We start from the raw sequence: 26,164 nt of genomic DNA, 5'->3' as shown, positions 1-26,164 counted from the left end.
ACCCTGCTCTTTGCTCCAGTCTTTCCCTTCTACTTCTTTATCTTTTTTAAATTTTTTAAAGATTTATTTATTTATTCATTTGACAGACAGAGATCACAAGTAGGCAGTGAGGCAGGCAGAGAGAGAGGAGGAAGCAGTTTCCTTGCTGAGCAGAGAGCCCGATGCGGGGCTCCATCCCAGGACCCTGAGATCATGACCTGAACAGAAAGAGAGGCTTAACCCACTGAGCCACCCAGGTGCCCCCCTTCTATTTCTTTAAAATATCAATCACGAGAGGCTCTCCCTGTCTGCTTCCGTTGCCTTTCCATTCCCCACTCGCAGGGATCTGTTTCCTTAGCTGGAAAGACGAGCTGCTCCCTTCCCTCAACATTGTGGGTCCTTTGAGAGCGGTGCTGAGACTGATTTCCTCCAGAGATGTTCTGCATTTACCTCTTCCTTCCATCCTGGGCACCAACTTAATTCAAATTTCCTGCTTGACGTTTGTGGATTAAGACCAGTGTGAATTCCGGGGGCGCCTGGGGGGCTCAGTGGGTTAAAGCCTCTGCCTTCCGCTCAGGTCATGGTCTCAGGGTCCTGGGATCGAGCCCCACATCGGGCTCTCCGCTCGGCGGGGAGCCTGCTTCCCTTCCTCTCGCTCTCTGCCTGCCTCTCTGCCTACTTGTGATCTCTCTGTCTGTCAAATAAGTAAATAAAATCTTTAAAAATAAACAAAAGAACAGTGTGAATTCCGACAGCAGCCCTGCACGGGGACAGGCTTGTGGCGTTCCGGGCAGTTTTTCCTTCCTGCCCGAGTGAGGGTGGAGAGAGTGCACGCCCTCTGCAGTCCCACCTCTACGTGGGGAGACCCCTTACGTGCCCTACCTGGGGCCGTCTGTGGGGGTTCGTGTTCTAACATCACCGTGAGCGGCTTTAATTGCTTTCCATGCAGTGTCTGTCCTGCCCTGGGGCTGGAGAGGGACTGGTGCGTGGGTCTTCCGCGAGGGCCTTGGCGGGGCTGCCTAGCGGGGCTGTGCGGGGGCGGAGAGGGCGGCCCACACCAACCAGGAGGGGGGGTCCAGGGCAGAGAGGGGGGACCTCCTCGGGGTTGTTCTGAGAGCCTTGGACGCTAGCTGGAGTCTGGAGCCTTTTCGTGGGAGATGATACTTGTAGACATTAGGAGGATATGGCGGGTGTGGGTTGGGCAGATGAGGACGGGAATGCAGAGGCTGGGAGAGGGACTTGAGTGGGAGCAGGTGAGGCACGGAGGGAGCGGGTAGGAGGCCTCGAAGACTCAGGAGCCACGGGCTTAGCGCACGGGGATGTGTGTGGGTGAAGTTGCTGGTGCAGTCGGGGCGGCCCTGGGAGTCTGAAAGGCAATGGGGAGAGCGCGGGTCCCCCAGGGAGGAGATACCAGGTGGGAGTGAGTGACAGACATCCTTTACGGTGTGTCCTTGGGGTTTCAGGAGGCGGTGGGGGGGGGGTGTTCCAGAGCCAGGGAGGGCCAAGGAGTGGAGTCCTGACTTGAAAGTTCTTTTGGGATTTCCCATCTCTGTGACATGTTGGGACCAGATGCCCATCTCCAAGGGGGAGCACCTTCCTCAGGGACCACCCCATGAGGCTCACAGACGCCCTTCTCCTGCCCTTGGGGCCGGTCGGCAGAGGATGTGGCTCTGGACGCCACCTCCCGTGCCCACACCGGCCTCTGTGCGAGGACGCTGGCACGCGGCTCCTCCAGCAGCTCTCCTAGGCAGCCCGTCTGTGTCAGCCGGTCCCGGCCTGAGATGTGGCAGGAGCGCCCCCTACCTTGGGTCTGGCTTTCCTGTCTCCGTTGTGGGAGAGCCCTGCACCCTGAAACCCCAGTTCTTCTCCTCTCTTTGCAAGAGGTCGGGAAACCCAGAAGCCCAGGGAGGCCGGGAAGAGACCGCGTCCTCCAGAGTGATGGGGTGCGAGGGGCAGCTGCAGGGGAGGAAGGGGATTTGAGCTGGACCAGGCAGGCTCTTCCTTCTCCTGCTGGCCTCACAGCTGGGGCCTCTTGGATGGGAAGTGGGCTTCTCCCTGTCCCCTCAGTGCCCGTCACACTGGTGCAGCAGGAGGCCTTCCTAAATGCTGGACAGAGGACTGGTCCCTGTAAGGAGGGTTGACACCTTCTAAAAGCAGGGGTGGCCTGACTGGGACCGACAGCATCCTGCCTGCATTCCGGCTGATCCAGCTGGGGCCGTGTGGACATCTGTGCCCCGCCTGGCCATCTGTGTGGGGCGTGCCCAGCCACCTGTTCCCCCAGCGACCGGCTGCCATGGGCCCTGCGTGACCGGCAGTGGTCCACTCTGTTTGCTGCAATATGAGCGTTGGACATTCCTGCTCGGGAGCTGGGGTCACATTTCACAATAGTGGATCATTTCCAGAGTTGGTGATGAAATGGACTTCCAGCTCTCCACCCAGAAATGGTGGAAAAATTATTTGGATCCTGAGGCAAAAACAGCATTTTCTGTTTGATGGGGAAGTGGTTTCTTCTGTTCTCCTAGAACCTCAGCACCAAACCTCTTCCTCTGTGTTCCAGAGTCTTGGCCTCACAGGAGGAGACGGGGAAGGGAGAATCAAGTTTTATATTTTCCAGTATTGTGCTTATTTAGTACTGAGAAATATTTACATAGAGTAGGAATGCATGAATTCCAGGGTGAGCCGCTGGAGTCATGGGCACGTTCTGTCCTTGTCTGTCATTCCCATGCCCTCCTGGTCTCCCTAGACCCCTCCGCCACTGGCAAGGTGCTGTCGAAAGGTTAAGTGAGGCCCGTGCAGCTTTTCCCGGGTTTATCTGAGCAAACATTGATTCGTTTTGGGAAGCAGCAGACTAGGGGTGGCTGGGAGCTCTCCCCTGACAGGAGCCCGGGGAGGGGTTTCTGGAGAGGAGCCGGGGAAGCCAGGCAAGGCAAGGACTGCACTGGCCGTCGTGGGAGCGGCCACCTTCTCTGGGAGAGCCTGGCTGGCCGATTGCGGTTGGGACTAGGTAGAGGCTTAGATGCACCTAAGAGGAGATTTACTGCAGGGATTGCCCGAGAAGCCTCCCTATCCGCCATCTGCATGCTGGAGACCTGGGAAGGCTGGGGGGGTAGTTCCGTCTGAGCCTGAAGGCCTGAGAACCCAGGGGTGGGGGTGCCAGCGCTGTGAGTTCTAGTCCGGGTCCAAAGGCTGGAGAGTCAGGGGTGCTGGTGTCCGCGTGCAGGAGATGATGATTGTCTCCACCCAAATGAAGGGAGCCCATTTACACGTCCCCTGTTTTGTTCTAGATGGACCCTCAGTGCATTGGATGAGCCATCTGTGTTGGGGAGAGCGCATTTTGTACTTGGTCTGATCAGCGAAATGCTAATCTCTTCCAGAAATGCGCTCATATTCACACCCAGAAACTATGTTTCACCAACAGTCTGGGCGTCCCTTGGCTCAGTCACGTTAACACATAAAGTTGACCATCACAGAGGAGGACCTCTTCAGCGGTGTACTTTAGAGCTTATGGCAGGGGGTGGGCAGCAGTCATATGCACATTCCCAGGCCCCATCTGGATGGCACAGAATCCAAGCTCCGGCAGACGGGCACTCGCGCAGGCGGTGCTCAGCGGCACCGTTGCAGGGGCTGAGATCCCGAGCTTGTGGGTCTATACCCTCCTCCTCCTGCAGTGGGGAGGCTGGAGCTGGGGTGGAGGATGAGGCTGAGCGTGGCTGGGCCACGGCAGGGAGGGCTGCGGACTGAAATCACCTGCGAGACCTTGGAGGGCCATGGATGCCCGACCCCCACCCTGGAGATGCAGGGTTTGCTGAGCCGGGACGGGCCCTGTAAAGCTTTCCCTACGCTGTGAATGGGTGGCTGGTGTTGGGAACTGCACGTCTGCATCAGGTTTTGGGGTCCATCACCTGGTAAAGACAGAGGCAAGAGGTGTGCTCGGTATCATGGGGCTCACCAACATCACAAAATTCAGTGTCCTGTGGGGTGCCTTCCTGTGAGAAAATATCCCTGTCCCCTTAAAATTAGGCTTGGCCATGGTGACCAGTTCTGGCCAGTGGGTTGGCGGAAGTGATGTCAGTTCCAGGCGGGGACTGGGTGGGTCCAGGTGCAGGTGTGAGCGGCTCGTGCCGCCGCGTGACCACAGTGACCACGCTGGGCCACACTGGACACGCGAGGTGAACGACAAAGACGGTCCTGCCGTTTGCGCTCGCCGAGGGTCTGAGCCTGTTTGAATCGGGGTTATGTCCCAGCTTCTCCTGATAGGCACATCTTTAGAACACTATCAAAAAGTACTAAAACTAACAATTCTGGATCATAAATGCCTTCTTCATTACCTTACTAAGACAGGTGAACTGGGTCTTCTTTTTCTAACTTTTTGCCCTGTTTTGTTTTTAAAATGCCACTCATTGATTGTAGCAGCCAACCTTTGATGCTAAAATGTTTTCCATAGCCTTCTCAAGGTAGAGCACTGTAAAATGTATTCAGTTCATGGAACTTGCTTATTTAGTTTGTCCCTAGGAAACAAGTGTGATGTTAGGCAAAAAATCCAAAATGATTAGAGCGAGTGGTGGTCTTTTCTCATGGAGAAAAATGCCTCCAGAAAATTGACTGATCCTTGAGTGATATGCACGCTGAAACTCTTCTCTTGACTTCCACCAAGGGAAATCTCAAGTTAGGGAGAAGGAAGAAAATACACCACTTACTTTAAAATGCATTTTTTTTCCAGGGGAAAATTTAGTGGCTGTGATGGTTATGATGCTTTATCCTAAGAAAATTTTTTTCACTGTATAATACATTAGACTGCCACGAGCTTTCTGCCAAGGTGAGAGCTTGCATTAAATGAGCGGTGGTTCTTACTTGATTTAATTCTTGAGCAGAGTGATGGCCGGGCTTCGGGAAGGAATAGAAGGATAATAGAAGTGAATTTATTGAGTTCAAGTGTCCTGACATTTGCATTTTGTGAAACTTCTTTTCATGCTTCAGGGAGAAATAATTTCAACATACTAGTAAAAGTAAGCACCTCCAGAAACATTCAGTGCACACTCCAAAGTTATTTTTCCAGCTCTGAACTGCTGTTTAGGGTTGAATTATCATATAACTCTTTTTCAGAAGGCAAAATTCAGTTGACAAGGGGCAATTTGTTTTTTCTGAAATATTTTCTATGAAGGTAAGAATCTGGTAGATGCCCCAAACCTCTGAGAATAGAGGGAGAGAGAAAGCTGATAATGACTTGCTCTTTCGTAGCACGACTGAGAGAAGCATTGGGAATGTGTGGTTTTGTGTTCTAGAGGGACCTGCCACATCCGGGGCCGGTGGGTCCTCAGAGTGGGGAGGGGTGAGGACAGGCGCGTGGAGCTCTGGTCCCGTGTGTTTGCGTGTGGTCTGGGCGGGCCCAGCAGCTGCTGTCTCTCTCGAGAAAGCTTGAGAAGCAGAGAGAGCGGTTTTCCCTGAGGTTCCTGGGATGGTGCCTCCAGAGAGAAACAGTTGTACCTGTGAAGCTGTGATTTTTCTTTTCTTTTTCTTCTTAAGATTTTATCTATTTATTTGAGAGAAAGGGAGAGAGAGAGAACACGAGCAGGGGGACGGGCAGGGAAGAAGCAGACTCCCCGCTGAGCAGGGAGCAGGACGCGGGGCTCGTCCCAGGACCCCGGGAGCATGAGCTGAGCCGAAGGCAGGTGCTTCTTGGACGGAGCCCCCCAGGCCTTTTGCGGGTGTGGGTTTTCAGGTCGACACTGAGGTAAGGACGTGTTTGCGCGTTCACCCAGGACTCTGACCTCCGGGGGAGCAGGTTTGCGGGGTGGACTCTCCATGGGCTTTAGCCACCTGGGAACTCCTGCCGGGCTGCCTGCCTCTCTCCCTCCGGGGACCACGCTCTCCAGGAGAGGCTAAGTGGCGTGTCAGGGGACGAACTGGGATGATGCCCATCCCAGGAGAGGCTGGAGCCGGGCTGCGGGCGTGGACTCTGGCTGGCTGGCTCCCGGGGGGCCAGCCTGGCCTCAGGGTACCATTTGCAGTCTCTAGCCCTGGGAGACTCCGCTGAAATCCTGCTTTCACCCCGGGTCATGCTCATTCTCAGCTGCTTTGAGCTGCTGGTGGCCTCGTGGAAGCCACGGGCACAGCTCATCAATGGGGTCTGTATGACTGTGGGAATAAAAATTAACTGACTCAGCGGGTGCGCTGCTTTAGGCTTATGGTCCCGTGGGGTCCCCGATCCTCTCCACAGGGAAGGAGTAGCCCAGGTGAGGGAGCAAATCCGCTCCACCTGGGGAGGGAGCTGCCCATCCTGAAGCTTCCTCCGTGCTTCTCCTTCCTCTCAGTCCCAGGGTGGTGGGGGATGGAGCGGGGATCCCGGAGGACAGAGCTGGGAGAAGCAGGGAGGAGGTGACGAAGGAAGGACGGCTCTCGGGACCATGGCCCACTAGCTTTCTCTGGTAGGTCAGTGAGCTCAGCTCTGCGGGTGCCATGGAGGTGGCATCCCCTCACTTAGGGTCCCAAGGCGTCTGCCTTCTCTTCCTCAGGAGGAAGACTTCGACCCCTCAGGGCACCTCAGAGCCCCCTGTCCTGGGACATTGGGCACCGGTCCTCCGCTTGACCTCACTGTGCACAAAGCTGCCTTTGGCCCCGGGCCTGGTGGCACAGACGCCTCCCCAGGTGCTGTCTGGCCAGGAGCCAGACTCTTAGCCTGAGACACAGTGGAAAAGCGTTGCTCTCTGACTGCACAGCGCACGGTTCCTTCTCAAATAGTTTTCTAAGGGCTTTTCACAAATAGACCATTATAACTAGAATAAACTAAGGAAAACAGTTGCTGCTCTCTTAAAAGCCTGTGTGGTGGCATTAGTCGTGCCGTTTGCTGACGCCGGAGAATGAAACCATGCGAGCGTTTCATTACGTCGAGGCTCCTGCGCTGGCTGCTTTGATGCTCGGTTTTGGTGTAGTGCTCGCTCTTTCATTCGAGTGGCGACCCTGCTTGGTGGCCTCAGGCGAGGGTGGCGCGTGGCAGGTGGTCGCTGGTCCTCCCGGACACAGCTGTGTTCAAACTCTTAGCAGTTCAAGGGGCAGGGCTCCCTCGAACCCAGGCTTTATGTGTGTATCTGCGTAACTCTGGGTGTTTTGCACAAAGCAAAGATATGGCCTGGGTGTGATTTCCCAAGTAATCCCTCAGGCCACCACGGGCCGGGGTAGGAGAACAGGGAGATTTTGTAGGCGTTGGCAAGCTGGCATGGGAAAGCCAAGGTCGTAGGTCCAAAGTCCCCAGGCCCCGGCGGGGTTCTGGATCCTTCCTGAGGGGGGCTCCTTTGCATGGTGTGAGCCCCTGAATCTGCTGGCGGGGGAGCCTGGGAGCTGGCCGCTCTCCCTCCCAGGTCCCCATGGCCAGCAGGCTTCCCGCAGGAGGCATCTCCTTCTCTATAGCACTGTCCCCAGAGCTGAGGCAACCAAGGGAGTCACGGTGATCAGCCACCTGTGTTGTATGCGTGTGGAGGTTTCACAGACGTCATTTCCTGATTGTTCATTTTGGTAAAGAAATTGGGTTTGACTCCATGTCAGTTTGAGACATTTTGGGGAAAATCTGAAGTGGGATTTCCAAGATGGCCACAATGATTTCCTTGCTAATGTCATTTTCCCTGTCCACTGGGTTCTTGGGACCAGAGTCATTCTAGGTACATCCCGGCTTGGAGGACAGGAGCTGGCCTCTCTTGTGCTGAAACTGGTTCTGCTGGCATAGCGCCAGGGCCCTTGACACCTGGTTTGTCATCGAGGTGGGAGGAGGCAGCAAGGCCGTCTAGGGGGACCTGTCCCCAGGACGCCTGTTGCTGCTGCTGGGACCTCGGGGAAAGGAGTCAGCCAAGATGCCAGGTGGCCACAGCAACCCTTCACCGGCTCTCTCCCTGCCATCTGCTGGGTCCCCTCCCTCCCCTGTGCTCCCCCTTCCCGCATGGTGGATGACAGATGAAGGGACGCTCTGCCCCCCGAGGGCATGTGGTCCTATAACTGGAGGGGTTTGCGTCATCCTCCTGAGAATAATACTGGAATCAGACCCAGATAAATACGGTTTTATTGCTCTAAAGAGTGTAACTACTGAACTCTTCCATGGCATTTCTGTAATTCAGAGTTTCCGTACGTTTAGGAAAGTGTCCTTCTTACCAATGTGTGTTTTGCTGTTGTGGGCAGACGCTGCTCATCCAAACACCTTCTCTCCCCTTGTTCTGGCTTCTTCCCTCTGGCAAATGCATTGGTTCAAGTCTGTTAACTTCATGCTGCTATCTGCCTGACCAGCCGAGGGGCTGTGGTTTTTAAACAATGTGTGACTCCCTCCCAGCGGCCGACGTAGCGCGGCGTTGAAGAGATGGGATCCCGAGGTCAGACCCTTCAGGCTCCCTTGCATCTCTGCCCAGCGATGTCGCATGGCCTCGGCAGGTTCTCCGCTGTGCGTCACGTTGTGACTTGTGTAGCAGGCTGATAACAGTCGTCCCAACTCAAAGCCTTATTGTGGGATGAAGTACTTAGACCAGTGTCTTTGAACATTGTAAGAATTTAGCAATAAATCTTGGATATTTGAAGTAATTCCAAAGCCCCCGCCATGATACAGAGTCCCTGTATTGGCATCTGAAAACTCAGAAGACTGGAGGTGAGCCAAGGGTCAATCCAGGCAATGACAGCTGGTGCCCATACATGGTGATGGCGGCCGAGGTCAGGACCAACCCTCCCACTGAGGACGGCTAGAGGAGCAGGAGGAAGAAGCTGAATGCTGTCTTTGAAAGCGCTGGAGACCTGCGGAGCTCTGGGGGAGGAGAAGACACAGAGGCTGCATCTGTCTGTGGGCTCTGGAGTTGGCGGCTCAGAAACCGAGGACACAAGCAAGTTTTCGGCAGATGCTGGCGGCTGAGAATCCAAAATGTGGAGTCAGACTTCGGTGCCTAAAAGGTGCCAACTGTGACTTCCTGGACAAGCATGGAGAGAGTTGCGGAAGAGTACGTAAGCATCAAGCTAACAGAGACACAAATACGATAACGAAAGTACTTGATGAATCAGAAAGTTGGCAAGAGACAGATGCAGGAACAGGGAAGAGGAAGGGCGGACAGAAAGCAAACTGTAAGATTGTGCATTCGTCTCAAATATGTCAACAACCCCTAGGCTTTGGTTCGAGACCTCCAACGTTTACAGCTCGAGGAGAAGGATGCACCACAAGTAGAGGAGACCACAGAGACTAGCTTCAGCCCCTCAACCCCAGCTAGGTTAAGGTGACTTGTGAGGACTAATGACATCATAGCAAAACTGCTAAAACCACAGGCAAAGAGAAAAATCTTAAAAAGAGCCAAAAAGCAAGCAAAAAGAAGAAGAAGAAGGAGAAGGAGAAGAAGAAGAAGAAGAAGAAGAAGAAGAAGAAGAAGCAGAAGCAGCAGCAGCAGCAGCCGCCGCCGCCGCCCACATATTCCTTCGGGAGAAGCAATAACAAGTCTGAGGTCTGACTTTTCAACAGACAGAGGAGGCTCACTGGGGAGCACACACCGGCCAGGAGGGCGAGGAAGCCAAGAGCCTGGGGCTCTCCCGCACTGGGACAGCAACTCTCAGACAGGAGCCGTAAAGACAGACAAGAGACTAACGAGAATCATCAAAGAGAATGGAAGAATAAATACCAGTGATCTTATACGAGCAGAAGAGAAATGATTGCAGGTGGATGTTCAGGGAAACAGAAAGGAATTAAGAGCCAGGGAAGGGGTAAACAGGAGTGGGTATTTAAAAGCATGTTTGTTTGTAGTAATAATGTCTTAGGGGATTTTCAGAAAATCTCAGAGAGAATCTCAAAATAGAATAGCATACAAGTTGGGAGGTGGTTAAGGGAGCTAAATTGTTGCTTTTTTTTTTTCTTTTGAAGACGTGTTTGTTTATTTTAGAGAGAGACACAGAAAGAGAGAGCATGAAAAGAAAAAGACAAGAAAAAGAAAGCACACAAAGAAAGTGTGTACATGAATGGGGAGAGGGTCAGAGGCAGAGAGAATCCCAAGCAGGCTCCCTGCTGAGCGGCGAGCCCGATGCGGGGCTCGATCCCACGACCCTGAGATCGGGACCTGAGCTGAAACCAAGAGCTGGACACTTAACCAGCTGAGCCACCCAGGAGCCCCTGGAGCTAACTTGCTCTGGTTAGAAGGAAATGTAGCCTTAAGTGTATCTATTAGAAAAAAAGTTAAATAATGAATCATCAAAGAATCTGACCTCAAAAGCAAATTGAATACAAAGAAAGTAAGAAGACGGAAATAAATACAGGAATTTAAGTAATGAAATAGAAAATAAGTATGCAGTCTGGAGACAAAGCCAAAACTGGTTCTTTTAAAGAATCTCTGAGGTGAGCCTGGGTGCCTCAGTGCGTGTTTGACTCCTGACTTGGACTCAGGTCATGGTCTCAAGGTCATGAGATGGAGCCCTGTGTCAGGCTCTGCCCTCAGCGGGGAGTCTGCTTCTCTCCTTCTCCCCATCCCTCAGCCGCTCCCCTGCTCTCATCAGTACCTTCTCTCTGTCCCTCCCAGATGAGCAAATACATCTTTAAAAAAAAAAAGAAAAAATTTCTGAAAATTGAAAAATCCCTGATGACATCAGGAAAATATCAGGACCCAAGAGGGGATATTACTAAAGATACCGCAGTCGCTACAGAGATTGTTAGAGGAAAACCATGATGACCAATTTTGTGGAAATAAATTTGAAACTTTAGGTGAAATTACCCAAATCCAGGAAACATAAGTTAAAAAATGAACCCAAAAAAAGGAGGAAAATCTGAATATTCTTATTAGAGTGAAATATTCTTATCAGAATTAAATGTTAAATTTATAGTAATATTTTTACATACAGGCGGCACACAGGATATACTCTATGTTCATAGTTTTATCAGCAAGTTCTATCAGACTCTTCTGGACCAAGTCACACGACCTCTATATGAAATCTTCCAGAGGCTAGAACAAGAAGAAACCCTTTGCAATTTCTTTCAGAAGAGTCAAGTAATGTGAAAAATTGAAATTTGTCAGAGACATTGCAAGAACAGAAAAATTGAGTTCAACCTCATTCATGAAAGTTGACTTTAAAACCCCGAAGTATTAGCAGACTGAGTCCAGCGATGCATACAAAAGGTAATGTGTCATGTCCAAGTGATGTTTATTTTAAAACACAGGTTTGATTTAACATTTGAAAGTCAACTATTGTGATTCAGCATATTATCAGAGTAAAAGAGAAAAAACTCATGATGTTTTACCAACTGGGGGAAAAAGCATTTGACAGAACTCTTAGGAAACAAGGAAATAAAAGTATATATCATTTAAACATGAAAGAGCTGGAAATCACCCCCTCCCCAGACACACCCTCGGATCAGAGCTTGAAATATCCAGTTCTTCACGTGAGGCCAGAAACAGACCAGAGTGTGCTCTCTCCACTTCTGGATTGTGCTAGAGCTCCTAATCAGTGCAACAGGAAAGAAGAAGAAATAAACTTTATAGTAATTGGAAAGGAGAAATAACACTGCCACTATTTGGAGATGGTGTATTTATGTGCACAAAATTCCCAAAGAGTGTATAGAGAAATTACTGGGTTTAATCCACTCTCATTCCACAATGACTTTGAATTCAGTGTCAACTCTATTTCTCTACACTACCAACCGATATCATAAAATGAAATTGAAAAGCTTTGCTATTAATAACAGTGTTAGAGGGACTACAGGAATAGCGTAGAGTCTCGATGCAGAATTAAGCATGTATGAACACTTGATTGAGTTTAATGGTGGTGCTGGAGGCAGATAGAAAGCTGGCTTTTTCTCAGTAGATAATGGGGTCAATAGGATATCCATGCAGGTAAAAAATAAATTTCAGCATTGTTTCACCACATGAACAGAACAAATGCCAGACAATCTGCTGGTATAATATAAAAGGAAAAATGAAAATGAAAGTTCTATCCATCAAGGATAAGATTTAGAAATCAGAATGTGTTAAAATGAAGAACTTCTGGCAGTCAAAGGACACCATCAAGAGGCAGATTCAGAGTGGGAGGTTTTTGTAATACGATAACCACAGATGGAGCCTATATAGATCTCTGTCTTTCTTACTGTCTGTCCATCCGTCCATCCATCCATCCATCCACCGACATACCTCCTTACTTACCTATTATCCATCCATAGATCCCTCCATCATCTCTCTCTCTTTCTATCATGTTATCTCCTTCTTTCTCCAGGCACTAAGATCTTTGTGTCCAACTCTGGCGACCTTGCCATTCTTTGGTGTTCTGCTATCAAAACCTGCCATGAGCTACAGATGTCTTCAGATTTGTCACCTGGAAGCAGTGCAGTCATTTGTCCCTTTGCTGAGCTTGCTCACAGGGCATGATTCTTGTAAATAGAAGAAAGCAGATCCATAGCCTCGTCTCTAGCTGTCCTCTGTGCCACTGCTTCCCGAGACCTCGCCTGTGTCCTCTTTTCTGAATGCATCCTGCAAGATGGATGAGGGAGTCAAGCTCCGGTCTGTCCACACGGGCTCCGGTCTGTCCACACGGGCTCCGGTCTGTCCACACCGGCTCCGGTCTGGCCACACGGGCTCCTGTCTGTCCACATGGGCTCCGGTCTGTCTACACAGGTCAGGTGCCCTCTATGTGCCCCCCACCCAGCCTACCAGCTGGTCACACTGAAGTCTTCTCTCTTTTATGGGCAATTAACCTTTTCCTTCAGTCCTTCGACTCGGCTGGGGCCGTCAGCTTCACTTCCTGTGCATCTACAGAATCTTACACAAGGTGCTCATGAGCTCAGAGCAAAGTGGCGCTTGGTGGAGGGTCCTGTGACCCCAGTTGTGTGTTCGGGACTTGGTTTTGTGTAGTCACTCCTATGTGTGCCTGCCTGAGTTAGAGGATCCTCCCCTGACGCCAGCTTCTTCTGAGAGAGTCTCCAGATCGCCCCAAAGCCTGATGTCCTACAGCATTTGGGATTGTGTCTCTCATGGACCTACGTCAGATCCCGGGAACCACTTGTTTTCCTGCTGCTTCATGAAACCCAGACATTCTGCTGAGGAGTAGAAGCACATGGGGGTGGAGAGAGTCATCAGCGACATCCCAGCCTCCCAAAAGGAGACCCCACCACAGGCATGACAATGTGTGTTAGGGGAGTACGATCAGTAACACATAAATCTTACTTGATGGCAGTGGTTGTATGAATTAAATTTATGTGAGAGCTTGAGTCAGGACTCTTCTGGTTATAATTTAAAAATGCTGATAGAACTTCATGAATATAATGATGTTTTGGATTTCCTCTTCTTATATTCTTTCTTGTATTAGTTTCAGCAACCCCTTTGTTCCATCAGGTTCACCCTGGCCCACTCCTGGGATCTGAGTCAATGGTCTGGCCAGAAATCGACCCTTTGAGGAAGTTCCTTGGGCAGGGAGCGGTAACGTGGCTGAGGGATACTTTCATTTTCCATTAGGCGCTAGGGTCCTTCAGTGGCGTCCTGATGCTGTTAAACCTCATCGTGGGTCCTTGTGTTCCTGTGGGAAGCTTTATGAATATGTGACATGTATGCGCGTTCATATGGGAAAGGAGACACTGCAGCATTTTCTGTACTTCACCTGTAACACCAGGTAAAGAGCACCGCCCCCCGCCAACCATTGGAAAGGAAGAAGGAACCAAAATGAAGGTTTTTTATTCTTTTCAATGGAAGTCCAATTTCCTAAGTTCCTTCCTCATCTTCTGTGCCGAGCCGCTCACTGCCCAGTGATAAGCTCCTCTACAAGGAGGGCTTGTGGCATTAAACAGTCTGGGTCTCCCACCCATGGAGACCCTGGCAGTGGTATGATGCTGGGCACAGGAAGTGAGGCTGCCTCTCCCTTGGTGCCCACACCTGGCACCCGGGGCCCCGTCTGCACACCTTCATGCACGCACTGAGATGGATGCCTGCTGATGGCCTTGGGGGCGCTGCACGCTTGGAGGAGTCGAGGGGCACAGGGCAGTGAGCAGGAGGTCCCAGCGGAGGCAGGAGCCGGAGGACCGAGCTCTAGCCCCAGGTGGGCATTACGTGGGCTGGAGCGAGAGCTTGGATCTGAAGCTTCAAATTTCTCATCTCCCAGGTGAGGGACGGGGCGCAGGCCTCCTTAGGCCTGGATTCTGGCTTCCTTCTATATGCATGACACAAGGTGCCCTTCCAGCTGGGACAGCTCCCGGGGAGGCTGAACTGGGCCACGTGGTCAGCTGTCCACAGGTGTTTTCAGCTGTTAGTAAGTAAGGCTTTAAACACGTCCCCATAAATCGGTTTAGAAATCATATGCTGGTAAACTCAGGAGAATTTTTGTTCAAAGGAAACCGGTTTTGCTCAGCATGTCTCCTAGTCACGCACTTCCCTGGTCTATAGTGAGGCTGGCCGGCTCTGGATCAGAGATGCCTTCATTTCAGGGTTGCTCATGGATGGAGACGAGGGCCAGCTCGGACATTTGGCACAACTCGTGGCAGTGCCCTTGCGTGTGATGTGGCAGCTCACAGTCTCCTTCCTCTTTCCTGTGTCTTCCCCTCATCACAGAGAGAGTTACTGCTCTTGTGCTAATATCCATGCCCTGTGCTCATGGACAGCGGGCAGGAGGCGTGGAAAGACCCCCAAGCCCCGGAGAAGTGGGCGCGTGGTTCAGGACGGTGGCACCCGGGACGCTTACCAGGGTCGGCTCCTCCCTGCTGTGCCGGGGGCAGGAAGTGAACTTATTTCAGGAGCACGTGTTGAGTCCTGATTGTGCGCCAAGTGCCGGGGAGGGAATGCAGGTAAACGGCATGGTTTTAAGACAAACGATTATCTTCAAGGAGGAGGTGAGATGAGCACTCCCAGAAATAGCATGCGAAGTTGTGAGGGAATCCCCTGGAAGGGGAAATCCCAGCTGGTTCTCAGGAAACGCTTCACAGAGGCCGTGGCCACTGAGGAAGCCCTCAAAAGGCAAACTTGGCTTTCAGATGGTGGACAGGATGGGAGGAGGGCGTTAAGGGAGCAAGAACAGTGAGAGTGTGGGCGGGTTTCCCAAAGCGGAGCCGGAGGGGTGATTTGAAGTGAGACACAAGGCAACATTCTTTTATTTTAAGAGTCTTGAATATATTCCTATATATTGGACAAATGCACGTATTTCTTTTCCAGTATAAGCTGGAGTTTTAAAAAATGAGCTTCTTGGGAATGCTGGGTAGCAGAGGCAGTGTTGCCTGTGTAAATCTGGAGCATTTCGGATCCCCTTGTGTCCCCTGAGTAAAATAAGGAGGAGTCTGGAAAACAATAAAACCTTGCAAAACCAATGTCCTCAGCATAACTGGAAGACCAAGAATGATCCAATAAAAAACAAACAAACAAACTCTGTAATTAGGAACAGAAGCTCCAGATTCAGGGAAAGGACCCCCAGGTTCCAGCGTCTGTGGAGAAAAAGCGCAGCTCTCGGGGCACAGGGGACCTCCTGGTGGGTCTGAAACCAACCTGAAGTCACTGCTGGAAAGAGAAGGGCTCCCTTGGGTTGAAAATACCAGGTTCCCTGTGGGTCAGAGGACTCGCTGTAAAGAAGATGCTTGGAAGTCGGCTCTTGAGAGGCCGACGCTGAGGGAGGACCTAGGGCCACAAAGAAGGAGGGGTGAACACTATACTGTGAAGAGGAAAGAAGCCCCAGCACATGGGGTCCCAGAAGGTCAGCAAAGTGAAGGGACAGGCTCTGTCATGTCATGGCCACTCCCAACTGAGGACGCCGGTCCCTGCAGGAGGAGGTCACATCCACTGCGCGGACAGGGAACAGAAGGGGAAGTTTGAACCAAGTATCTCATCAACCCCGCCAGGTCCCCAGCGCCGTCTGCATACATGCAGAAGCACAGACTGTTTTTATCCACACAAAACTACTATAAAAAGGAAAATTAAAAGCAGGACTCGAAACAATTCAATGAGAATAAGGCAGTTTAAAAAGGTGTGAATATAAACAAGACAAAAATACAAACTGTCATCAGTATAAAAATAAATAAAGTTGAAATAAAAAAGCAAGGGATGTCCATATACACTACGGAGTATTATGCCTCCATCAGAAAGGATGAAAACCCAACTTCTGTAGCAACATGGACGGGACTGGAAGAGATAATGCTGAGTGAAATAAGTCAAGCAGAGAGAGTCAATTATCATATGGTTTCACTTACTTGTGGAGCATAACAAATAGCATGGAGGACATGGGGAGTTAGGAGAAGGCAGTTGGGGGAAATTGGAAGGGGAGGTGAACAATGAGAGACTATGGACTCTGAAAAACAATCTGAAGAGTTTGAAGAGGTGGGGGGGTGGGAGGTTGGGGGAACCAGGTGGGGGGTATTGGAGAGGGCACGGACTGCATGGAGCACTGGGTGTGGTACAAAAACAATGAATACTGTTATGCTGAAAATAAATTTAAAAAAAAGCAAGGGAAACACATCAGTTCAACAACAAAACAACAAGTATAATCCACCCCGTCGTTACGATGACCAAATAGTAGGTTATTTTGACAAACGGTGCTCAGATGCACATGAAGACAGCTTTAGCCCCCTTGTCACGCCATTCACAAAAATTAACTCCAAATGGTTCGTAGATCTAAGTGTAAGATCTGAAACTATAAAACATTTTTAAAAGATTGGTTTATTAGAGAGAGAGGAGAGAGAGCAGGGGAAGGGGCAGTGGGAGAGAGAGAATCCCAAGCAGAATTCCTGCTGAGCACAGCCCGACGTGGGACTCGATCCCAGGACCCTGAGGTCATGCCCTGAGCCAAAATCAAAAGTCAGATGCTTAACCGACTGAGCCACTCAGGTGTCCCACACTATAAAATCTTTAAAAGAAATTTTAAAGGGAAATGCCTTCATGACTTGGGGTTAGGCAAAGATTTGTTAGATTGAACAGCACACACACGATTCATGAAGGAAAAAATGATAAACAGGACTTCATTAAAATTACGACTTTGGGCATGTCAAAACGTACCGTTAAGAAAATAAAAAGACAGTCCACAAAGTGGAGGAAAATGTTTGCAACTCATATATTTGACAAAAGCTTTATATCCAGAAGGCCTACATTTTTCTTACAAAATAATAAGACAGAAAAAATTAAGGGTAAAAGGCTTGAATAATTTCTCCAAAGTAGACATGTGAATGGCCCATAATCACATAAAAAAGATGATGAACAGCGTTAGTCATTAGTGAAATGCAAATTAAGATCACAGTGAGGTACCCTTTAACACACACTCACTACAGTGGCTCCTGATCCAAAAGATGGCAGGAGCGAGATTGGGTGAGGTGTCTTTGGAGACACAGGAGGTCCCTCCGTGCTGCTGGGAGTGGCCCTGGGGTAAGTGGCTTTGGAAGATGGTTTTGCAGTTGTTTAAAATGTTGAACACATATTCACTCCAAGACCCCAAAATTGTCCTCATAGGTACCCAGGAGAAATGAGGACATATTCGCACACAGAGTCTTTCTTGTGAATAGTGGCGTCACTCGTAATAGCCAGAACGTGGAAACAGCCCACGTTTCGATCAGCCGGGGAGCCTCAATGCAGTGGAGTAGATCTGGACAAGGGGGTATTACCCACAGAGACAAAAGATAGAGTAACATTTGCTGCAACACGATGAACTCAAAAACACGATTCCGAGTGAGAGAAAGCAGACAGAGAATACCACATATTGTGTGACCCCATTTATATGAAATATCCAGAAAAGGTAAATCTGTAGGGACACAATGTAGCATTCATATCTGCCTGCTTTGAGGATAAGAAGAACGATCAACTTCAGAAGACCACGCGGATATTTTTTAGGGGTGAGGGACGTATTCTAGAATTAGATTGTGTTGATTATACAGCTCCGTATATTTACTAAAAAAAAATTGAATTTTACACTTACAGCAGGTGAATTTTATGATACGAAAATTCTACTTCCATAAAGTTGTTAAAAAAATAATAACAGGGTTGAGACCGAACGTATCAGTCTTACCAGTGCAGGCGGATGGTTTCAGCCCTCTGTGTAAGAGAGTTTGCTTCAGAAAGGGCGTCTCAGAAACGTTCTGCATGGGCAGACTCACCTACAGCAGAAGGGTTCAAGGCCGTGCAAGCAAAGCCGGGTGCTGAGGCGTGCTGTGTGTTGAAACAAAGGTTGGGGTAGCGGCCCTCTGACCAGACCCAGTAAACCCCAAACACAAAGCAGTAACACACGCAACAAAGACAGACTCCCTTTACGACTGAAAGCCACGGTTCACAAAGAGGTTCCAATAATTATGAATATTTGTATTTGTCATGGCCAAAGAACCAGCTTTGAAAGGTAAAGACTGCAAGAGCTTCCCGGAGGCTCACACAGAACGGAGTCTTCAGCAGCCCCTCCCATACAAGGGAGAGAAAGGGCTCAAAATACCAGTCAGAATACAGATGATGTAGAAGACATAATAAGGTAGATTTTTGGAAATGTTATAATTTACACCCTTATAATTTGCAATATTCACATACAACACAGGAAATGTCAACAAAAACTGACCACTTGTCAGGTTCCAAAGAAAACGATACTGAGTTGAATGGGGTAGGAAGTTTGCAGAGAACATTTTCCCATCAAAGTGCAATGAAAGTAGAAGGCACTGAAGAAATAAAAAATAAAACCATCCTTTCTGTCAAAAATTTAAAACTCTATCAACTCCTGAATGAAGGGAGAATATGAAGCCAAATTACAGAATTCACAGAAAATAGTAACAATGAAAACACTGTGATGGGGAGCGGGAACCCCCGTCCCCTTCTGGGTCCTTCTGGCCGGACTGCGAGTCGCTCTGACACAGACAGATTCAGGGCAGGAAATCAAAGGTGAGGGTGTGCGTGCGGGGAACCCACACACACGTGCAAGTTCCAGAGACCCCCCGGGCACCGTGAGGTCCCCGTGTCACCGTGAGCTCAGGAGAAGGGGCTGGGGGTCTGGGACGCCAGAGGGAAGGAGCGCGATGCCCAGGAGGGTGAGAAAGTCAGTGTTTGGTTCACAGGCGTCTGCGGCGCGGGGACGTGGGGGGACGCGGAGGACGGGGATCCGACGGGCTCTGCCCGGTCCCGCCTGTCCACGGACCTGGTTCCCGTCACAGTGCGGTCGCCCAGGCCGGCCGCGCTCCTCCTGGAGCAGGTCCTCTGTCGGAACTCCTCTCAGTAGTTGAGGCGGAGGTGAAGAGCGGGTCCGCAGGCTGCGGGACGGGTTCCTGCCCAAGTGGCCCGTCCTGGGCCGCCCGCCCGGGCCCCTTCAACCACGTATCAGGATCCATGTGTGTATTTAAAACCACAGTGAGAGGAAGATTTAGAGCCGCCAATGTCGTTATAAGTAGAAGTAAGAGGATAGAAAAGAATGAATTAGTCCTCTCTCTCAAAAAAGCTAGAAAAAGAACCAGGAAGCAAACCAAAAGGATTCACAAGGAAGACGGAAGCAGAGCTCAGCCCACAGTCCAGCCTCGCTGGAAGGACCAGCCGCCCTTCAGCCCTCGCAGGAGGGGAGCAGCGACGGCCGGACGGGCCACGGTCGTTCTCCTTGTGGATTTCGGTTCTAGAAATTTGCCCTGACGGTGCACCTCCAAAACTACCGGAATCCACAGGGGGAAGCTGCTGTTGCAACGCCGCCTCTAACTGCGACAAACGGGAAACGGTGTATCCGCTCATCTGCAGGACAGTCGCGAGTCGCCCGGACACATCCCAGCCACGCCCCGTGCACCTGCTGCTGATGGGCCGCCGTCCGTCTGTCCCCTCGACCTCAGTAACAAACCCAGCGAGAAAGCCTCGCAGAAAGGGAGCGGAGCGATGGCCAGGCCTGTTATTAAGCAAGAAGCAAAGCAGCGGGGAGAAGAGTGCTGTGCTGTGTCGCGTGAGGGAAATAGGGGATAAGAAAATACACCCGCATTCGTGTATTTGCGGAACAGCCGCACACAAGGGGTAAGTGGGGAAGCGGGACGGGTGCCTGCGCAGGCTGGGGGGCTGGGCGGAACAGAGCTGCGGCCGCGAGGGCGCCCGGTGGGCCACGGGGGGGGGGCGTCTAGAATGCAGCAGGGAGAGAAAATAAGCAAGTGACTTCTTCCCTCAAAATGAAGGACATCGTCACCCTGATGGGGGGTGCACGCCACCGCGGGGCTAACCCAGGGACGTCTGCATGCAGGACCGGACTCTGTGTCCTTGGGCCGCAGACAAAAATAACTCTAAACACATTTCAACTCTAATTTTGGGCTTATTTCTCACAGAAGTATGGATTAGCAATTCCGAAACTGTTTTTACTTTTTTAAAAATTCTCAGGTCAAGCACATCAGTAAGTCCACTGGGGGTCACAGAGCAGGAGGGCATTACAGTATAAAGCGGGGGGAAGGCTGCGGGGAGGGGGGAAGGTGGACAGAGGTGTGTGGACACGACAGGGCTGTTCGGAGCCATGAGGCTGCTGTCTGCCCTCTGGGAATCATGGCTGATGGACCCCACAGCGTCACTGGGGGGGCGATCCCTGTCATGTGAGGGACCCCACAGCCTCACGGGGGGGCGATCCCCGTCACATGAAGCAGGGCAGAGGCGGCTGGTCCCTGCTGTCCAAGGTTGGGGTCACATGTATGGCAGCTCAGAGTGTTTGATGGACGCAGAGGTAGGAATCAGTTTCTCGCTGTCCCAGTCCTGACTCCCCGCTGTCTGCTGCTAACATCAGCACGCCCGTGCCTCAGTTTCCCTGTGTGTGTTCTGGAGACCCACCTCGCGGGTGGTGAGGGTAAATGAGCTGACACATCCGAGGGCCTCTGCGTGGTTTCTATGTCCTTCATCCGTGACTCTTATTATCGCTTTCCTTTGTGTTTTGTTTGTTGGTTTTTGTTTTGTTTTGGTTTTAAATCAGTGTGTTTTTCTTACCCAAGGACGGAAACAAGGCTTGTGTCACTGGCTGGAAAACCTTCTTCAGGTCAGAGGAAATGTCTTGTTTTGGTTTTAATTTACAAACTGCTCCCTCTGGGCACGTCACTGGGCCCTGCCCCAGCGTTCTAGGAAAACTCAGGAGTGGCGGCGTTGGAGAAAGTCTGAAATCAGTCTCGGTGGCGGGGGTGGGGTGGGGTGGGGGTGTTTGAGGGCAAGTTGCTGTTCTCCTTGAGGGCGTCTGTCACTGCAAATGCTGATGGAGACCACAGGCCTGCGGGTCTCCGGGGTCCCAGGCCAGCTGCTGACTGGCCCTTGGGAGCCTGTTGGGGCTACAGCAGAGAGAAGCAGACCAGGCTCCGAACCCGCCACGGTGGTGGGGGGGGGAGCAGGTGGAGGTGGCCTGGGCGCGTGTCCTCAGCTCCAAGGAACAGGAGGGAAGGCCGCTGCTTCAAGAACATGTTCCTGCCCACAGCTCAGTCCTGCCCTTCTGGTTTCAGATGGAAACATGCCTTTTCCTACCTTTTCCCTCCTGAGAAGCACTCTGGCAGGTCTCTGGGGTCTCAAAGAGCCATAAAGAAAGGACCAACATTTAGGGAGTTGCTGTCCACAGCCTTCACCACGCAGACACAAACACTGTCCACATTTTCCTATTTTTTAGTCTTTTCTTTTTCTGCATCAAGCTGCTTTTTAAAATTACATAAAATATCCAAACTTTATGTAACATGTCAGTTTCTGTTCCTTTCTTGTAGCATTTTATCATGAGCATTTTACGATGTTGTTGCAGAGTTTGCAAGACTTATTTACAAAATAACGTTTATTATTTTCGCGAGCGTTGTTGAAGAGCCCCGTCGCGGTGTCACTGATATGCCGTAAATGGACACATTCACAGAGCGCAGTGTTGTACGTTGTGGTGTGTGTGCACATGTGAGACCATCACCACAATCAGGACAGGGAACAAGTCCAGCACTTTGGAAAGCTTCCCCTCTCCTCCCCGGGGCTCGATGCCATGACCCTGAGATCATGACCTGAGCTGAAACCAAGAGTCAGATGCTTAACCGACTGAGCCACCCAGGTGCCCCTGTGTGTCTTCTTTGGAGAAATGTCTGTTGATGTCTTCTGCCATTTTTAAATTGGATTATTTGGGTTTTTTTGGTGTTGAGCTCTTCATTCTTCTTATTGCCCGGTCGTGTTCGATGGGTAGATCTACCATAGCTCATTCATCCGCTCACCTGCTGAGGAACGTTTGGGTTGTTTCCATATTTGGCTGCTGTAAATAAAACCGCTCTGGAAACTCACGAACAAGTCTTCGTATGGCTGTGGGCTTCCGTTTCGTAAGAGAATTACCTGTGAGTGGAGCGGCCGGATCTTACAGGCCTACACGTGTCACATTTTAAGAGTCTGCCGAACGGTCCTCCAACGTGGCTATCCCATTTCTCATTCCTGGCAGTGACGTATAAGCGTTCGCGTTTCTGCTCAGTCTCTCCAATGCTTGGCCAGTCATTCATTTGTCAGTCATTAATTTTAGTCTTTCTATTAGGTGCAGCTGGTTTCTCTCTGTGTGTTTGTGCTTGCCCAGTAACTCCTGATGTCAGACGTCCTGTAGTGGGCTGATTTGCCATCTGGAGATCTTCTTTGGTGGAATGGGAGCATATTTTGGTGTCCACTTTTTTTGTTCTACCTTTTTCTGATTGTTAAGTTTTGAGAGTTCTTTATACATTCTGAATATGAGTTCTTTTTTCAGATTTATACTTTGCAAATGTTTTCTCCAAGTCTGTCTTTTCATTTTCTTAACTGTCTATTGAGTAGCAGTGGCTTTAAATTTTGATGAGGTCCTATTTCTTAATTTATTCTTTTATGTGCTGTGCTTGGAGTGTCATGTCTGAGAACTCTTTGTCTAACTCAGAGTCACAAGGATTTTTATCTTATGTTTTCCTTTGAAGTTTTGTAATTCTAGGTTTTATTTTTGGGTCTGTTTTCCACTTTGAATTAATTTCTGTTACGTTATGATGTGTGGCTTGTAGTTCTTATTTTTTGCATATGGGTATCTGGAATAAATGGCTATTCTGGGACCACTTTTTGAGAAGACTGCCCTTTTCCACTTTATTGCCTTTGTATCTGTGTCAGAGCTCTCTTGCGTTGTCCATGTGTAGTGGATCTATTTCTGCAGTCCATCCTGTTCAGCTGATCTAATTCTTTATCTTTATGCCAATATTACACTATTTTAATTACTGTAACTTTATAATGTCTTAAAATCAGCTAGTGATAGCCCTCCAGTTTCGTTCTTTGTTATAATTTTTTTCATCCCTTTACTTTGAACTTATGTGTCTTTATATTTAAAGTGTGTTTCTTGTCCTTATCATAAAGTTGGATCTTGCCTTTTAAATCCAATCTGTCAAAATACTTTAAATTAGATATTTAGACCTTTACTGAGAGTACTGATACAGTCAGATTTTCAGCTATCAGATTTCTGTTTGTATTTCTGTTGTATCATCTTTGTTCTCTTTTTCTGCCTTTTTGTTTGGATTGTAGGTTTTTTTTTTATCAGTTCCATTTTATATCATTTGTTGGCTAATTAGCTACAAGTTTTTAGTTTTTGTTTTTCTTTCTTTCTTTCTTTTTTTTTCTTTTCTTTTTTTTTTTTTTTTTTTTTTTTGCTAGTGGTTGCCTTAGGGTTTGTAGTATGTCTCGTTGACTTACCACTGTCACTCTTCAAGTGAAGCTGTACTGTGCCCTAGAACATGGGAGCCTTACCGTAGCACCCTTGCATTTCTTAACTCCTGGCTCTTAGGCTGTTCTGTCATACACTTGAGAGACACATGTGTGAAAAACCGCACAATGCAGGCTTTTGTCCAAATAGTTAATTACCTCTTAAGGAGATTTAAACAACAGGAAAAACTCTTCTGGACCTCCTGAGCGAGTCACTGCCTGTGGTCCTCTTCATCCCTTCCTGTGGGTCTGTATTTCTGTTGTCCTTTTCCTTCTGCCTGCATCTGTTGTAGCATGAGTTTGCTGGCGATGAATTCTTCCAGCTTCTGTCTGTCAGAAAACCTTTTAATTTTGCCTTGGTGTCTGCTTTTGTGTTTGCTGGGCATGGAATTCTTGGTTGACGGCCCTATTTTTCCCTCTCTGCCTTTTATAGGTGTCGCTATGCTGTCTTCTCTTTTGCGCTGCTTTTGACCAGAAATCTGCCATTATCCTTATATTAATTTTTGTGCATAATGTTCTTTATCCCTCTGGTTGTTTTTAGGATTTTTCTCTTAATTACTGGTTCTGAGCAGTTTAAGTATCATGTATCTTGGTATACTTTTATTCATGGTCCTTTTGATTGTGGTTTCATTGGGCTCTTTGGATTAATAGGGTTATGGTTTTCATCAAATTTGGAAAGTTTTCAGCCACTATTTCTTCAAATATTTTTGTTGTCCCCCGCCCCCACCCCAGTCTACTTAGGGGATTCCAAAGACACATATGTTCGGTGGCTTGAGGTTGTTCTGTAGCTCACTGGTGCTCTGTTGATTTTTTTTCTTTTCTATTTTTTTTTTACCAGCATCATTTCTAAAAATTACATAATATTATATCCTATATATGTTTTCTAATTTGGTTAACTATTTTAATCAGACATGTAATTTGTGCTTATGCTTTATTTTTCTACTATAAATGTGGCTAAGAAGAATATTTTTTCCAATTTTCTGAAAGTAGAAATCATGGGATAGCTGGTATTAAAGTTCCCTTTACAAATCACACATTTTTTTGTGAAAGGGTTTGCTTATGTACCCTCCCATGTAGTGTCTGAGGATATCCATTTTTTGTAACCATTACTAGCATTAGGGTTTTTAAAAGTTATGCTAGTTAAAAATAATTTCCCCATAGGAATAAATGTGAGTGTGTGTGTGTACACATGTGTGCACCTGTGCTGGTGTATGAACGAATCAAAATAAAAAGTTATTTGCTTATTTTTTATTTTAAAGCTTCAATTTAAGCACAATAAATATAATGAGATGTTTGAATAACTGTAGCATTTTTACCACATCTTACTTTTGTCCCAAATTTACTGATTTTGAGTTCCATTATTTGGCGCTTGCACTACCATGTTAATAACACCTGGGTGACACTGTTCTAGGATATAAAAATTTAATATTTTAGATAAAATATTAATAAGCCTTAAATTGGAAAAATCCACTTATAAAGCCTACAGTACATAAGCACGCTTCTCCTGTTACTGAAAAATGATGGGCTTTTGTTTATCAGCTCATGTAAAATGTCTGTATTTTCTGGTAAACCTTCTTGGTTTTGCAAGATAATTTGGTTAATATCCTGTTGATTATTTTGTTTGTTTGTTTTGCTCATATCTTCCAGTGGTTTTTGTTGCTATTATTATTTTGATTTTTTAGAGGGAGGGAGAGAGGAGAGTGAACGTGCATGTGAGCAGGGGTGGGGCAGAAGGAGAGGGAGAGAGAGAATCTCAAGGAGATTTCATGCCCAGTGCCGAGCCCAGTGGGGAGCTCGATCTCATGACCCTGAGATCGTGACCTGAGCTAAAATCAAGAGTTGGATGCTTAACTGACTGTGTCATGCAAGTGCCCCTTTACTTTTATTTTTAAATATGTAGTTTCCCTCTCTCTTTGTCAGTTTTTGATATTAGGGTTGTATTCACTTTCTCCAACAAATCTAGTACTTTCTCTGATTTTTCTATGCTGTAAACCAATGAGTAGGAAACAAATGTTTGATATTGTTAGCCACTGAAATTTTGTGTTTGTTACCTGCGCAGCAAAAACAGAGAAAAAGCTGATTAACACATATGTCAAATATTAGTTGATAAAATAGAATTTATCATAATTTATATGCAAAGCAAAACATTTAACACTTTTGCTTTGTCTGATTTACTTAACCAATTTTTATTAATTTAATATAGTATTGTAATCATTTATAATATATTATTCCATACTTACCAAAGACCCTTTTTTCTACACATTCATTAAATTTTGATGCTTACCACGTCTTCTTTAATCTCTCCGTTTTTCTGTCTTCATTTTGACTTAGCCCTTGGTCATGAACGTGGCGGAATGAGGTTCCTGGTGGCAGTGCAAGGGGAGTACATTTTCTGGGGATCCTGTGTGTTGAGGATACTGTTTCATTTGCCTCCCTGTGGACCGCAGAGTGGCTCTGGGACCAATGCGGGCAGGTGTGGTGTGTGTGGCACCCCCGGCCGGGAGGGCACCCGTGTGTCCCGACCCTATTTCTGCTCCTTTCTCTTTTCTTTTGGGAAACCCCAACGCTCTTCATCTGGAGGCCTGTGGCCAGTGGCCGTTTTGCCTCCTTCTCATTCTTACCCTCACTACAGG

The sequence above is a fragment of the Lontra canadensis genome, unplaced genomic scaffold (assembly GCF_010015895.1).
Source record: "Lontra canadensis isolate GAN:19392208 unplaced genomic scaffold, GSC_riverotter_1.0 scaffold79, whole genome shotgun sequence".
Classification (NCBI taxonomy): Eukaryota; Metazoa; Chordata; class Mammalia; order Carnivora; family Mustelidae; genus Lontra; species Lontra canadensis.
Note: the sequence above shows the minus strand (reverse complement) of the source record.